At 47.1% G+C, this 12,722-nt stretch overlaps 1 protein-coding gene across 2 annotated transcripts in view; it reads left to right on the top strand.

The window, feature by feature from the left end:
* Window positions 1–609: 609 nt before the first annotated feature.
* The window catches only part of BRINP3 (BMP/retinoic acid inducible neural specific 3), a 258,191-nt gene continuing 246,078 nt past the window's right edge, over window positions 610–12,722 (top strand). The window contains exon 1 of one of the 2 annotated variants that reach the window (XM_028732515.2): window positions 610–1,788. The gene's annotated coding sequence lies outside the window, so the exon portion shown is untranslated. Of the gene's footprint in view, window positions 1,789–4,023; window positions 4,628–12,722 lie in introns of those variants that run through there. The other variant, XM_028732517.2, reaches the window with a different exon arrangement.

Raw genomic sequence — 12,722 nt, 5'->3', positions numbered from 1 at the left:
GCAATAAGTATTCTTTCCCACATCCCTTAATATTCAAGCTAAAATAGGTAAGGATGATGGGGGGGGGTCTTTTTTTGTTTTGTTTGCGGGGTGTCCCACTGACTCAAGCACTGTGTTGTTCTTATGGCGAAGGGCAAGTAGATTAATAGACGATCCGTTTTCTCTTAGCATTAGAAAATTAGATCATTTATCAGGATTACTTTTCTTTTCTGGTTGCCTTGCTGGGGTAAGCTGCTTGCACCTTCTTTCTTCCACCCAATGGCTCCCCCTCAAGTGTTTCTGAAACTATTCTGGAGTCAATCCCGCTGACATCTCTGGGATTTTCACTTCCGAGTCAACATGCGTGCAATGGGGATGCAAGAAATCAAAGGAAAGGTGCCCCCCTCCCTTCTTCGACATTAGAAAGCCAGGCGGGGTTGAGAGAGGGAGACTAGCGCCGAGACAAGCGTAGACTCTTCCCTGCGAAAGAGAAAGCGAGCGATCCCTCTGGCCAGTTTCATGCATGTTGCTCAAATTCGCGCGTAGCAAAAATGCACGCGCGCACGCATCCTGGATTTCTGAGCCGAGACATCACGTGCGTGTGGAGAGACTGGCTGGAGGGAGAGAAGCTGCTCTCCCCGCCCTCTGGTTTGCAAGATCGCCGAGCCAGAGGGAGGCGATACCAGCTTCTCCCGTCCCACAGAGACAAACCCAGGGCCATCCTCTGAACCCTCTTTTGGTACGAGCCTGTGCCATTATAACATCCCCACGGCGAGTCTTGCAAACTGGGTTATACGCGTTGGCTCAGAGAACTACTGCCTCCCTTCCCCAGCCGTCTCTTTAGCATCCCTCTTCCAGCTCCTTGCAAAATTAAAACAAACCCGGAAAGATCAGGCAGCTGGCTGGTTTCCTCAGCGCCTTTCCCGGTTGGTTTCACGGGAGTTTCCCTCCCGGCGTGTTGCGATTGTTAGGGCAAAATTATTGAGAGAAGTAGCCTTACGCGGTTACTATATATAACCGAAGGGAAGGGCAGAGATTTGCACTGAGTCTCTGGAGAGAGTTTCTTTAGCAACCTGGGAAGAAGGTGGCGGGGCTGATGTGCCAAGCCCTTCAAAAGCGAGGGAGAGAGAGAGTCTTTTCTTCCTGCCCACCCGATCTCCCCCCCGCCCTCCTCCTCCCGAATCGCATTAGATCCTCCCCTCCAGCTCCCTAAATCAGCTCCGCCGCTATATCTATCAGGATGAGACCAGCCTCCTCCTGTAGTTCTCTCTGCGCCTCGCTTCTTCTCCAGCACCACCTGGCTCACTCGGTCTTGGGTTGCTGTGGTTTTTACGCACAGAGCCAGCCTCTCTCCGTCTCCGTTTCTTTGGATGAATATAATCTCGTCCACCTACTTTTTGCCTTAAAGGATCAGCTTTAAAATCTCCGCTTCTCTGACTCTGAGAGCCCGCCCGCCTGCCCCCCCACAACTCTTCCTTTGCATTTGCCCGGTCTCCCTTTATTTATTTTTTTTATTTTCACATCCATTCATTGTTTCCTGGGCTCTGTGGCACGCACGCACGCGTCCGTCCGGCACACCGCTTGCCCGGTGGTTCGTTGTTACTTGGCTCTCCGTCTCTCTCAGCGCCGCTAAGGAAGCTCTGGCGGATGCCACCGTCCCGCTGTGGACACCCCCACGCCACGCCGCCCATCGCTGTCCATCACCGCCGTTCTGAAGCGCATCCAAACCTCTGGAACTACCATGGGATGCGCGCTCGCCTCGTGGAACCGCTTGCTGCCCAGACACCTCGCCTCCTGAAATTCCACCCGGTGAGTGCCTCGCCTTTTACGCACGCCAGATTTAAGGAAGCCTCCATCAATTCCTCCCCACAATGTTTAGCGATCGCCAGTTTGATGAGCTATTGTCTGTGACTTTTTAAATTTATTTTATTATTGGTGGAGGGAGAGAGAGGGGAAGCTTAAACAAATCTGTCGCTCTGCTGCTTTTAACCCCTGTTGATGCTATGGATATTCCATTCCTCTATTAACCCCTTCCCTCACGCAGACACAGCAGAGAGAAAATGACGAGTTAGGGGGTGCACTGTGTGTTGGGGAGTGCATTTCTGGGCGAGGCAAATTGCACCCCACATGTAACATTTCTGGAAGAAAATTATGTTGGGAGGCTGAAACGGATGGGGAGCGGGTGCTCTCTTGCCTTTCTCTGGTGCCGCAGATGACAGGCACACACACCAGATCCTTGTTTGTAAGCTCCGGGTTCTGATCGCGCCTTGACTCGCTCACTTGAGACACACGGGACTCTCACGTCTCCCCCAAAGGCACCCCTAGCTCGATGTGTCATTCGCACTATTGGTTTCGCGACATGTCAAACACCTGGGTTTCTAGGGGCTAACTTGTCGGGGCTTGCGGTGGAAGATCCAGAGAGGGGTGGCATCGTTGCCCTTGGTGGGCATCCTATTCGGAGGGTTGATGGGAGAGAAGATCTCACCCATATCTCACAGCTTTCGCGTTGGGGTGTCTCTCTGGCGCCACTTGGTCTTTGTGGGAGATTCTGCCCTCTTCCAGATTTTCTGGGAGGGGTCTTAAAGAAGTATTTGGGGGAGAGGAAGGGCTGGGCTCAACCAGTCCCTCAGTCCAAGAAAGGGGGAAGATTCCCCACCAGATTCGACTAGGAGGTGGGCTTCCTTAAGGGACCTTTCAAGGTGGTGCTTTTGGAATTGTGAAATCGAGAGTCGCATTTGGGTTCCGAATCCACCCCCGCCCGCCCCCCCGGCCCCCCAACAGCTTCCCGGTAGGGAATCAGACCGTTGCTGCATTTCACCCTGGGCATGCAAGGCAGATGCTATTTCATTGAGCTAGGGTTCCAAAACGCTGAGGAAGTCTGATTGTCTGGTCGGGGATCTCTCTTCCGGAGCTCACATCTTCTTGCAAGTCTCTCTCTCTCTCCTGCGTTATTATTTGTGTAGAGTTTATTTGTAAAAAAATAAACTGCGCGAGGAATTGCAGGGGCCGGAGAAGACAGATGAGCGTAACTTTTCCTGTTGTCTGCCTGTCTGTCTGTCTCTCTCACACACTTCATTGCATTAATATGCGCTGGGCTATATACAATATATGCATACCAGTGCCGAGTAAATTTCGGGGCTAGGGCAGCCGACACAGGCCAAGGATGCTTTGCACACATTACCTGGCAGCGGACTTGGGTTTGTCATTTGGGGGTCCGTCCAGCAGGGAGCAGCTGCAGACAACTCTCACTCCCCGAAAAGCGTGTCTGCCAGACGTCTGTCTGCAAACACGTGTTGGTTGCATTCCCATTTTGGAATTTTTTAAGTGCACACCTTAAGTCCAATCTGCCAGGTGGGCCCTTAGGCAAGCTTTCGGCCCCTCATCTGTCTAATGCTGGCCCATCTTGCGGGGTTCTTGCTGTTGCTGTTTTTGTGAATAATTGTCAGGGGTCCTTTACCTTTACCTTTTCTTTAGTACAGTATATAAAAAAGCATGAAGACTCTCCAAAGCAGTCTATAAATACATTATCATTCCTGCCAGTTCTGTACTCGCAAGCGACCATTAGGGAGAGCAAAGGGGGCAAATGTCCCTCCCAGTGAATGGCATATGAGCGTGTGCCCCCCCTCCCCGTTCTGCGGCAGGCTGTGGTGGTCGTTAAGATGCACTCTCACGACCACTACAGGTGGACGCGCTTGCTCATTAGTCTAACCCTCAGAACTACTACTTGTCATCGGAATACCTAACGCTTGGAGTTCTCCAGCAGAAACTTGTGTGAAACCTTCGGACCTTCCAGATGGACTCCAGATTCCATCACCTCTGGCCATTAACCACACTGGCTTGAGGGGATGGGGTGGCCTTGAGTTCAATACATCCTCAGGGCCTCAGGTTAGCCTCACCTGCGTCCTGGAATTTAGGGGTTCCTCGTCGGAATCCCAGAACTACCTTTGACGATCAGATCCTTGGGATAAAACGAAAGCCATTGCCCTCATCATGCCCTCCTTCCTGTCAGTCTCCTACGACACTTCTCTGACCCACGACTGGGGACAGAATATTGGACCAGACAGACCAAAGCTAATCTTCTTTAGGACAGCGATGCGCGTGGATGAATTATTCCACTTTAATCCATCCGTGGAGTGAAGGGACCTAAGGACACTTTAAGGGGGGAGGTTATAAAGCGTGGACGTTTTCCCCTCTGATCTCGAAGAGAAGATCCGGTTGGCAGGAGTTGCTCCGGTTTAATTAAACCGGAGTAAAGCCCCCCTCCCTTCCGCCCACCCCCTTCCGCGTGTCCTTCCCAGCTGTTCTGCCACCAGCTGGAGCGAGGGAAGACGAGTCACCTTGCTCAGGCGGGCGGTGCGTGGTTTTTTTGCAGCAGAGTCTCCAGCCTCACCAAGAGAAGAAGATCCCTCTCTCTCTTTTTCTCTGCCTCCTTGCCAACTCTGGCCTTCCCCTTCCACCCTCTTCCGACAGAACTTGTGCAATTAGCCCGATCCCCAAGCAGAGCTAGTCCATTGCACTTCCGCGGAGCTGCAGCCGAGCTCGCAGCAGCTGCAGCCGAGCTAGCTCAACTCATGGGGATCCGGAAACTTTGAGCATCATCAGATAGATGCGCTTCAGAGGACGCCAGACGCGGGCGAGCCAGCTATAGGTAAGGGATTCCGCGTCGTCTGACTCTCCTAACAGGCTACCCGAAGGTGAACTGGGTTTGGAGTCATCGTGGGGAAGGGGGGGGTGCAATTTGGTGCAAGGAGGGTGAAGGAGAGAGAAGGTGGGTGCTGAGGTGCTCCCAGTGTCAGTGAAAAGAACTTGGTGACAGTGACGAGAGATGGCAACAGGGGGTCGAGTTTGGGTGTAAAACGGCGGGGGTGGGCAGCGGAGGCTGCCAGGCTTTGCAGGGGAGGCGAGCAAACATCCTTCTGCGCATCGCTTGCAAATAAATCAATGCAATTAATGGTGTCTTAATGGGCATTTGCAGGCAGCGAGCGAGCAAGCGGCATGCTTCACGGGCGAAAATCTCCATCAGCCTTAATGTGTTGTTTCTTGTTCAATACTATTTACCGGGGGTGGGGAGGCACCGCTAGGAATGCCACACCAATCAGGAAAGATGTGGGGAACGGGGGGGGGGGGGAGATAAAATCCTAAAGGCTCATTCAGCAGCCTGTGACATTTTTTGCTTGTGTGATTTGATTTTTAAAGAGGTGGCACAGCTCAATAATATTGTGGGGTTGGAGGAATAATTCTCCCTTAAGGGGCATGATCTCCAGACAGCAAAACGGATGTAGTCTCTCTTCTCTCTCCCCCCCCCCACCTCTTTTTTTAATGGACCAAGATTATGATGATCACCTCTGTTCCAGTCCTAGCTTTGATGACTCTTCGGTGCAAGTTTTCAGTATGGGCTCGACAGGGGGACTAGGCAGGCTTGCACAGATCAGTATGCAAAGTACAAGAGGGTGCACATTTCTTGTGTGGCTTTCCTCCTGCTTGCGCTGCCAGCCTTCATTAAAATGCAGCTCAGAATATGGTGACTTTTCCCTTTCATCGCAAGGTATGGCAGCCGTGGTTCTGTTCATTTCCTAGTTTCGGGGAATTGCAGAGTGCACGAGGAACTGACTATGGCCAAAACGAAAGGCCAGGATGGATTGAGTAGGATGTGATAAGATTTGGATGTGGGTGGTTTTGCGCATGGTGTCCCATGCCCACCTACATGTATGTGAATCTGGACACCTCTTTAGAACGAAGTGAGATGCATCTATAGCACGTTGTCTATTGTTGGTCCTGTAATGCTTTGCCAGGCATCAAGGACATCTGCACCAAATCATCAGCCATATGGTAAGACACTGGAGGTTGACCACTTCACCATGTGGTTTCATGCACACTGGCGTGCAATGAGGACTGTAGCTCAAGGGTAGAACCTCTGCTTTCCATGCAAAGGGTCCCAGGTCCATCCATATAAGAGCTGGGCAACCCTGAAGTTGTCAGTCAGTGAAGAAAATCCTGAGTTGGGTGGACCAATGGTTTAATTTGGTGAAATGTTGCTTTGGTGGTCCTTTCTCAATTGTCACATACAGCGGGTGGCGCTGTGGGTTAAACCACAGAGCCTAGGGCTTGCCGATCAAAAGGTCGGCGGTTCGAATCTCCACGATGGGGTGAGCTCTTGTTGCTCGGTCCCTGCTCCTGCCAACCTAGCAATTCGAAAGCACAAAGTGCAAGTAGATAAATAGGTACCACTCCAGCGGGAAGGTAAACAGCATTTCTGTGTGCTGCTCTGTTTCACCAGAAGTGGCTTAGTCATGCTGGCCACATGACCCGGAAGCTGTACGCCAGCTCCCTCGGCCAATAAAGCGAGATGAGTGCCGCAACCCCCGAGTCGGTCACGACTGGACCTAATGGTCAGGGGTCCCTTTACCTTATCCTCTGCATTCATGCTCTAATAGAAGTTACACAGGACAGGAATACACAGGCAGAGGAACAAGGAGTTCAGTAAATCCCTTCCCTGAAGTTCCAACACCATTAATTTGGTATCCATCACCCAATTACCCTTGGGGGGCTACTCGCATGGTGCCATCGGCATATGAATGCATGCACTGTAAGCACTGAATCTGAGGTGATATGAAATCTCTTATGTGTAATAGCTCTCTGCTGGTCTGTTCATGCCTAGAAAGACCCCAAATTGGAAATATGTAGAGGCTGAACCAGGTCCCCCAAATGCTCCCCTGTTCTACCCCATGAAAGGAGTTTCTGACTTAACATCAGGAAATACTTTTTGACAGTAGGAGCTGTTTGACGGTGAAACGTTCTTCCATGGGAGCTTGTGAATTCTCCTTCCTTGGATGGCTATCTGTTATGGATGCTTTAGCTGAGATTCCTGCATTGGAATTATGAGGCGTAAGCTTAAACCAAACTTACTTACCTTCCTTCCTTCTTTCCCCAACATCTCAACACAAATTGGAATAATAACACAGGACTGTTGAGAGAGTATAATTGAAAGACCACAGCTTTGAAAATGTCAAAGAATAGGGTCAAGAATAGGGAGCACACAGGGTTCCCAAATGTTCTTTAAATAGACACTGCAAGTCTCTCTTTCTGGTAGTGTGTGTATGTGTGTGTGAAGTCTGGAGCATTGTTTCTTCCCACCACGACAGGTATTAGGGAATTCTCACTGAGGCGTGTCTCACTTTTGCAGCCAGATGGTAGCAGACTCCAGAAATCTCAGATGGTTTGAGTCCACTGCTGACTCCAGCACTAAGCTTCTGCTCCCATCAGGGGAACACCGAATGGGCTCTGCTGGTGTTTTGTCACTTTTCCTACTTGAGAATCACACTGCCCAGTTAAGTTTTCTAATTTATGCAGAGAAGCCCAAGAGCTTGCTTATCTTCATATACTTTCCTGCCAAGGTGCTTTCTGTGGCTAGGAGCCCTTTATGCAAGTTTGTTAAAGGAAGAGGTTTCCTGAAGGCTAATTGGGTAGGAGACATTTCTCCTCTTGTGTTTGCTTCAGGGGCAAGAGGGATGGGAAACTGGGTGGAATATGGACAAAAAGGAGAAGGTAGAGCAGAAGGTGCACCAGAAGAAGAGACACTGACCATGGTTTTTGTAGGCTTGTTTTGCAACAGTCACAGAGTGATGGGCTTTTAAATAGGTGAGAGGAGCAGCCTAGGCAATAGCCTTTTGCTACCTTTCCTGTGCAAATGCCATTAAGTGTTAAATTGCATCCTTTGGTGAGTGACTCCATCACAGAGCTATCTCAAGACATTTCTTTTTATTTTCAGTTGACTGCACCATAAAATGAAACTCCCTTCATTGGGTGACCATTTTGCAATATAATCAAATGGGCTCTTTCAATTATGAGGCTTAAGCATTAAGCAGAACTTTCTTTCTTCTTTCTTTCTTTCTTTCTTTCTTTCTTTCTTTCTTTCTTTCTCTCTCTGCATATGAGAGAGACAAGATGAGCCTGTAGGAAAGTGTGTGTGTGAAAGCAAAACACAAAAAAAAGAGCTAAAGACCTCAGCAAGTCAATATAGACACTGATACCATTTAGAACAGGGTGGAAACCCAACTGAACCTACTAAGACTTATTTTTGAGTACATATGCATAGGAATGACTTCCAGTCTGGAGGAGAAAGTGATTGTGTTGGATTTCTATAAAATGCCATGCAGCCCAGTTCTGTGTATGTTTACCCAGACAAGAGCTCCACTGGAGGGTGTGTGGGATTTGCTCTGCTGTAGCTAGAATCACAAGTCATGCTAGAGTTATGGAAGCAAAACCCATTGTGGCTTATTTGGGTGGGGGAGGGTTAAATATGGGGGACTTCAGAATGTTTAGTTGGCTGTGTAAAGTTCATAAGAGGCAGATTATGGGTGACATAATTTCAGATTTCATTGGGGGGGGGGATTTAAATGGGAGGTGGAGTCAGGAAGGTCCACTGCCTCACTTTTTGAGACATTAAATTATTTTTACAACTAAAACTTGAAGGCCTTCTCATTTTTAGTTTGTTTCTGTATGTCATAGTAACAATTGCAGTATTCTCAGCGAAAAACGGACATCTTAAATTTCTTTTCATGTCTATAAAATTATCTTTTAGCATTCATACCTAATACTTAGCACCACTTGATTCAGTCACTCGGTAAGTAAAAATGATGCTCTCTGAGGATAATCAGATGTGGTCAGAACCCTGCCCTTTGTATATGGTGGGCTTTGCAAACTACACCCCTAAGCATCTTTCAGAGGGTACAGTCCGTGTCTGAACCTCCCAGGCTTTCTGAGAGCTGAAAGACACAAATCGAGAATTCTCTTCATTGTTGATATGGACACTGTGGTCACCGCTTTGTTCTATGTTTCTGTCTTAATGACACAGGTTGGCAGGGCTTCAGTTGCACCTCAGCTCAATGTAAGGAGAACTGGGTTTCCTCAAGTAGAATCCCTGTTGGCTTGCCAGCCGTGGGTTGGAAGGGACTTGTTTGATTTTTAACCTCTCAATCATTGCAGATGTCTTCTATTGTTCCCACCTGCATTCCTGCTTCTTGTCCTACTTGGTGTATGTATGGAAGTGTGTGGGTACAGAATGTTCCTTGATTGTGTAGCATTTCACATGATGCTTTCAGTTGAGGCCATGCTTTGGGGCTAGCAAGGTTTTCTCCTCCATCACTGACATTATTGCCTTCAAACAGCAGCACATCAAGAAAAATTATTGCCTTCAAATCTCAGGGCCCCAATGGGACATGACTTGGGTGAGGCAGGCTGGTGTTTATTATCTCTTTGTTGCAGCTGGAGGGGTGGGGGCAGGGCCGGATTTAGGTTTGATGAGGCCCTAAGCTACTGAAGGTAATGGGGCCATTTATATGTCCAGCTGTCCTTTGTCAACATCAAATTGTCACTGTTTTTTGTGTTGAATATATGCTATATGGTAATTTATGGACCTAATAGGTATCTAAAGCCATTTGCACATGCAGAATGTAGGCACCCTATATATAGAAATGAGCAAGCCACTGATATTTTAGGGTGCAAGCTAGCAGGCGGGGCCCATTACTTACATCATAGGGAGCCTACACAACATACAACTCGGTAGCTGTACGTAGGTTTTATTTTATTTGTTTTTATCTTATATTTTGGAAATGTGCATCCAGTCTTTTTTCCCTTTAAATAATTTTGGGACCCCCAGGAAAGTGGGGCCCTAAGCTATAGCTTGTTTAGATTATACATAAATCTGGCACTGGGTGGGGGATGGGGAGAAAGGCAAGCCTATTGTTCTCTCAATCTCTTGTTCTCTCAGACTTAGAATTCGATTCTTCCCAGGTGATAGCTTCCTCTCTTAGTCAGCATGTTTTCCTTGCATCCCAGTACGTAACTTCCTTTTTAGTAAACCCAAAAGAAAAGAGAAGGACCATTGCTTAAAGGTGGAGCAAATGCTTTCTGCATGCAAAAGGTCCTTGGTTCAAGCTGGGAGAGACGTCTTCCTGAAACTCTGGAAAGTAGCTGCTGGCAAGTTTCGACAATACTGACTTGGTAAAATGCTGTGTCCTATGTTCTGCTTTATTCTATGCACCAAAGGCCTATTATGCTCTTTGAGTATTAAGGGCACTCATTTGCAAAAGGTATTTCCCCCCTGCTTATATTTGCAAGCAACCCAGATGGCTTGGTTGTTGATTTTTGTGGCTTGGTTTATGATGCACACCTAGTAAAGGTAAAGGGACCCCTGACCATTAGGTCCAGTCGTGGCCAACTCTAGGGTTGTGACGCTCATCTCACTTTACTGGCCGAGGGAGCCGGCGTACAGTTTCCGGGTCATGTGGCCAGTATGACTAAGCCGCTTCTGGTGAACCAGAGCAGCGCACGGAAATGCCGTTCACCTTCCCGCTGGAGTGGTACCTATTGATCTACTTGCACTTTGACGTGCTTTCGAACTGCGAGGTTGGCAGGAGCAGGGACCGAGCAACGGGAGCTCACCCCGTCACGGGGATTCAAACCGCCAACCTTCTGATCGGCAAGCCCTAGGCTCTGTGGTTTAACCCACAGCACCACCCGTGTCCCTATGATGCACACATAGTTTGGAATAATTCCCACTGAGCTCTTTGAGACTTTCTTCTGAGTAAACATGAATGGGATATGGCTGCACATCGCATGCAATGATCTGCTGTGTATACAGCATTCTCAGCTGCTCGCTGCTTGGGGTGCATTGCACTCTAGATCATGTGGACAGATCTATGGCAAGTGTGTTTGAGAAAGCCTCTTGAGTCCTGATGTAGGCTGCTTTTGATGACTTCTAGTAAGCCCCACCCCAACCCCCAGCCATTTAGTTCTGTGATCCCTCTGCAATAAGTGAGCCTTTGGACATCCAGAGAAAGCAGAGTAGTTCACAAGTTTTGGGAGAAGATGTCCTGATATATTGTTTGGAAGAATCTCCTGTGATTTAATAGAATTTCTTGCACCCATTCTTCACAGTGTGACAAATGGTTGCTCTTCTAAAATAAGTCATAATGGACTGAACAATAAAACTGAAATAGGAATCTTGTAGGCAAGAGCACACTCTGGTATGATTTCCAGAGAATAATCTGAGTTTAGGAAAGGTATCAGGTGCACCACGTCCAGCACATTCTTAATATGGGAGAAAAATGGTCCCTGGAGCATAATATGCCAGGGAAATGCCTTGCCTTGAGAATACAATATGTGTAAATTGCACCAATATACATTTACTGAAGGGACAGTCATCTTATGCTCAGTTGCTAGCTGAGTTGCATAGCTATTATAATTCCATAGACCAAGTAGGGAACCTGAACAATTTTATCTGAGAATCTTAATGTAGCTTGGGGAAAAAAGAGATTCTAATTTCCTGTAGTCTTTTATTACCACTCCAGCATATGCTTAGTGAAACAGTGTTTCGTGCTCCGGGTGTTCACTGATGAAATGCCAGAGCTCCAAGTAAAAAAAATCTAAAATTGGAGATGCACAAACAAGCATATGAGGACAGTGAAGCTCTCTCGCTGCAGAAGGCAAACAAAAAAGCAAACCTAGACACACATGATTCGAAAAGTCGCCAATTTCTGCCCTGCTCTCCTTTGAGCCCTGATGTGAACAAGCATCCCTTCATTAGACTGACTTTCCCCACCACTGAATTCAGGGTAGACTTAATTATTTAGGAAGCTGTTTCCATTTGGATCAGTCTTCAATCAGATGATTATATTCAGTAGATCAGACTAGTCACTAGAATCATCCAGTAACATCATTTTGAAGGAAGTGTTTGTGTGAGTAAACGAAGCATTAGTTTTGTCAGCTCTAGATGGAAAATTGCGGGAGGGGGCTAAGAATCCCTCTCTTTTATCTGTTCTGCATTTGTCTACCTCTTAATATTCTTATACCACCCTTTTCCACAATAGCCAAATAACAGTGGTTTACAGCAAAATAAAATACAACAAAATATAATAACGCAATCAGTTAAAACCATTTCACATAAATAATATTCTTATACCACCCTATTCCACAACAGCCAAATAATAGTGTACAGCAAAATAAAATACAACAAAATATAATAACGCAATCAGTTAAAACCATTTCACATAAATAATATTCTTATACCACCCTATTCCACAATAGCCAAATAATAGTGGTTTACAGCAAAATAAAATACAACAAAAATATAATAACGCAATCAGTTAAAACCATTTCACATAAAATGCCTACATAACTAATATAAAAGGAGAATCATACTTAAAACTGACTTTACCAATTATTTCTGCCATCTCAAAATTCTTTATCTTTTTTCCTTTCCTCTTTTTGAAGTAGGGTAATGCAACCTCTGGGAAACTGGGGAAATTTTTTTGTGGCATGCAAAATTACAGCAGTTGCATGTTTCTAGTCTATCTGCAGGAGGAGTACATTGTGGTTTATCTAGCTATATCAGTTCTGAGCAATGTCATGCTTTAGTATGACTAAGGAACAGAACCATGGATGCAGCTAGGGGCAGGAATGATTCTCAATCTCTGGTGCTAAGAGCAGTACGGAACAGGTTTAGCTCTACCCCAGTTGTGCCCCTGGTTAACCCCTTGCCTTCACTTCAGTAAAGCAGTTGCCATTCATTCCTATAAACACCCATCACTGCACTTGGGGAAACAGTAGCAATGAGTCGCTGCTCTGTATTTGGCTCTTTTCAATTGTCCAATATATGCAGAAACATAGGGGAAAGCAGCTCTTGGCAGGGAAAGGAGAAAGAGGTTATCCTTACTCATATGCACGCTCAAAAGTAAACGTTT

This window comes from Podarcis muralis, chromosome 5, assembly GCF_964188315.1.
Source record: "Podarcis muralis chromosome 5, rPodMur119.hap1.1, whole genome shotgun sequence".
In the NCBI taxonomy this organism is placed as follows: Eukaryota; Metazoa; Chordata; class Lepidosauria; order Squamata; family Lacertidae; genus Podarcis; species Podarcis muralis.
This window is presented reverse-complemented; position numbering and strand designations above follow the sequence as displayed.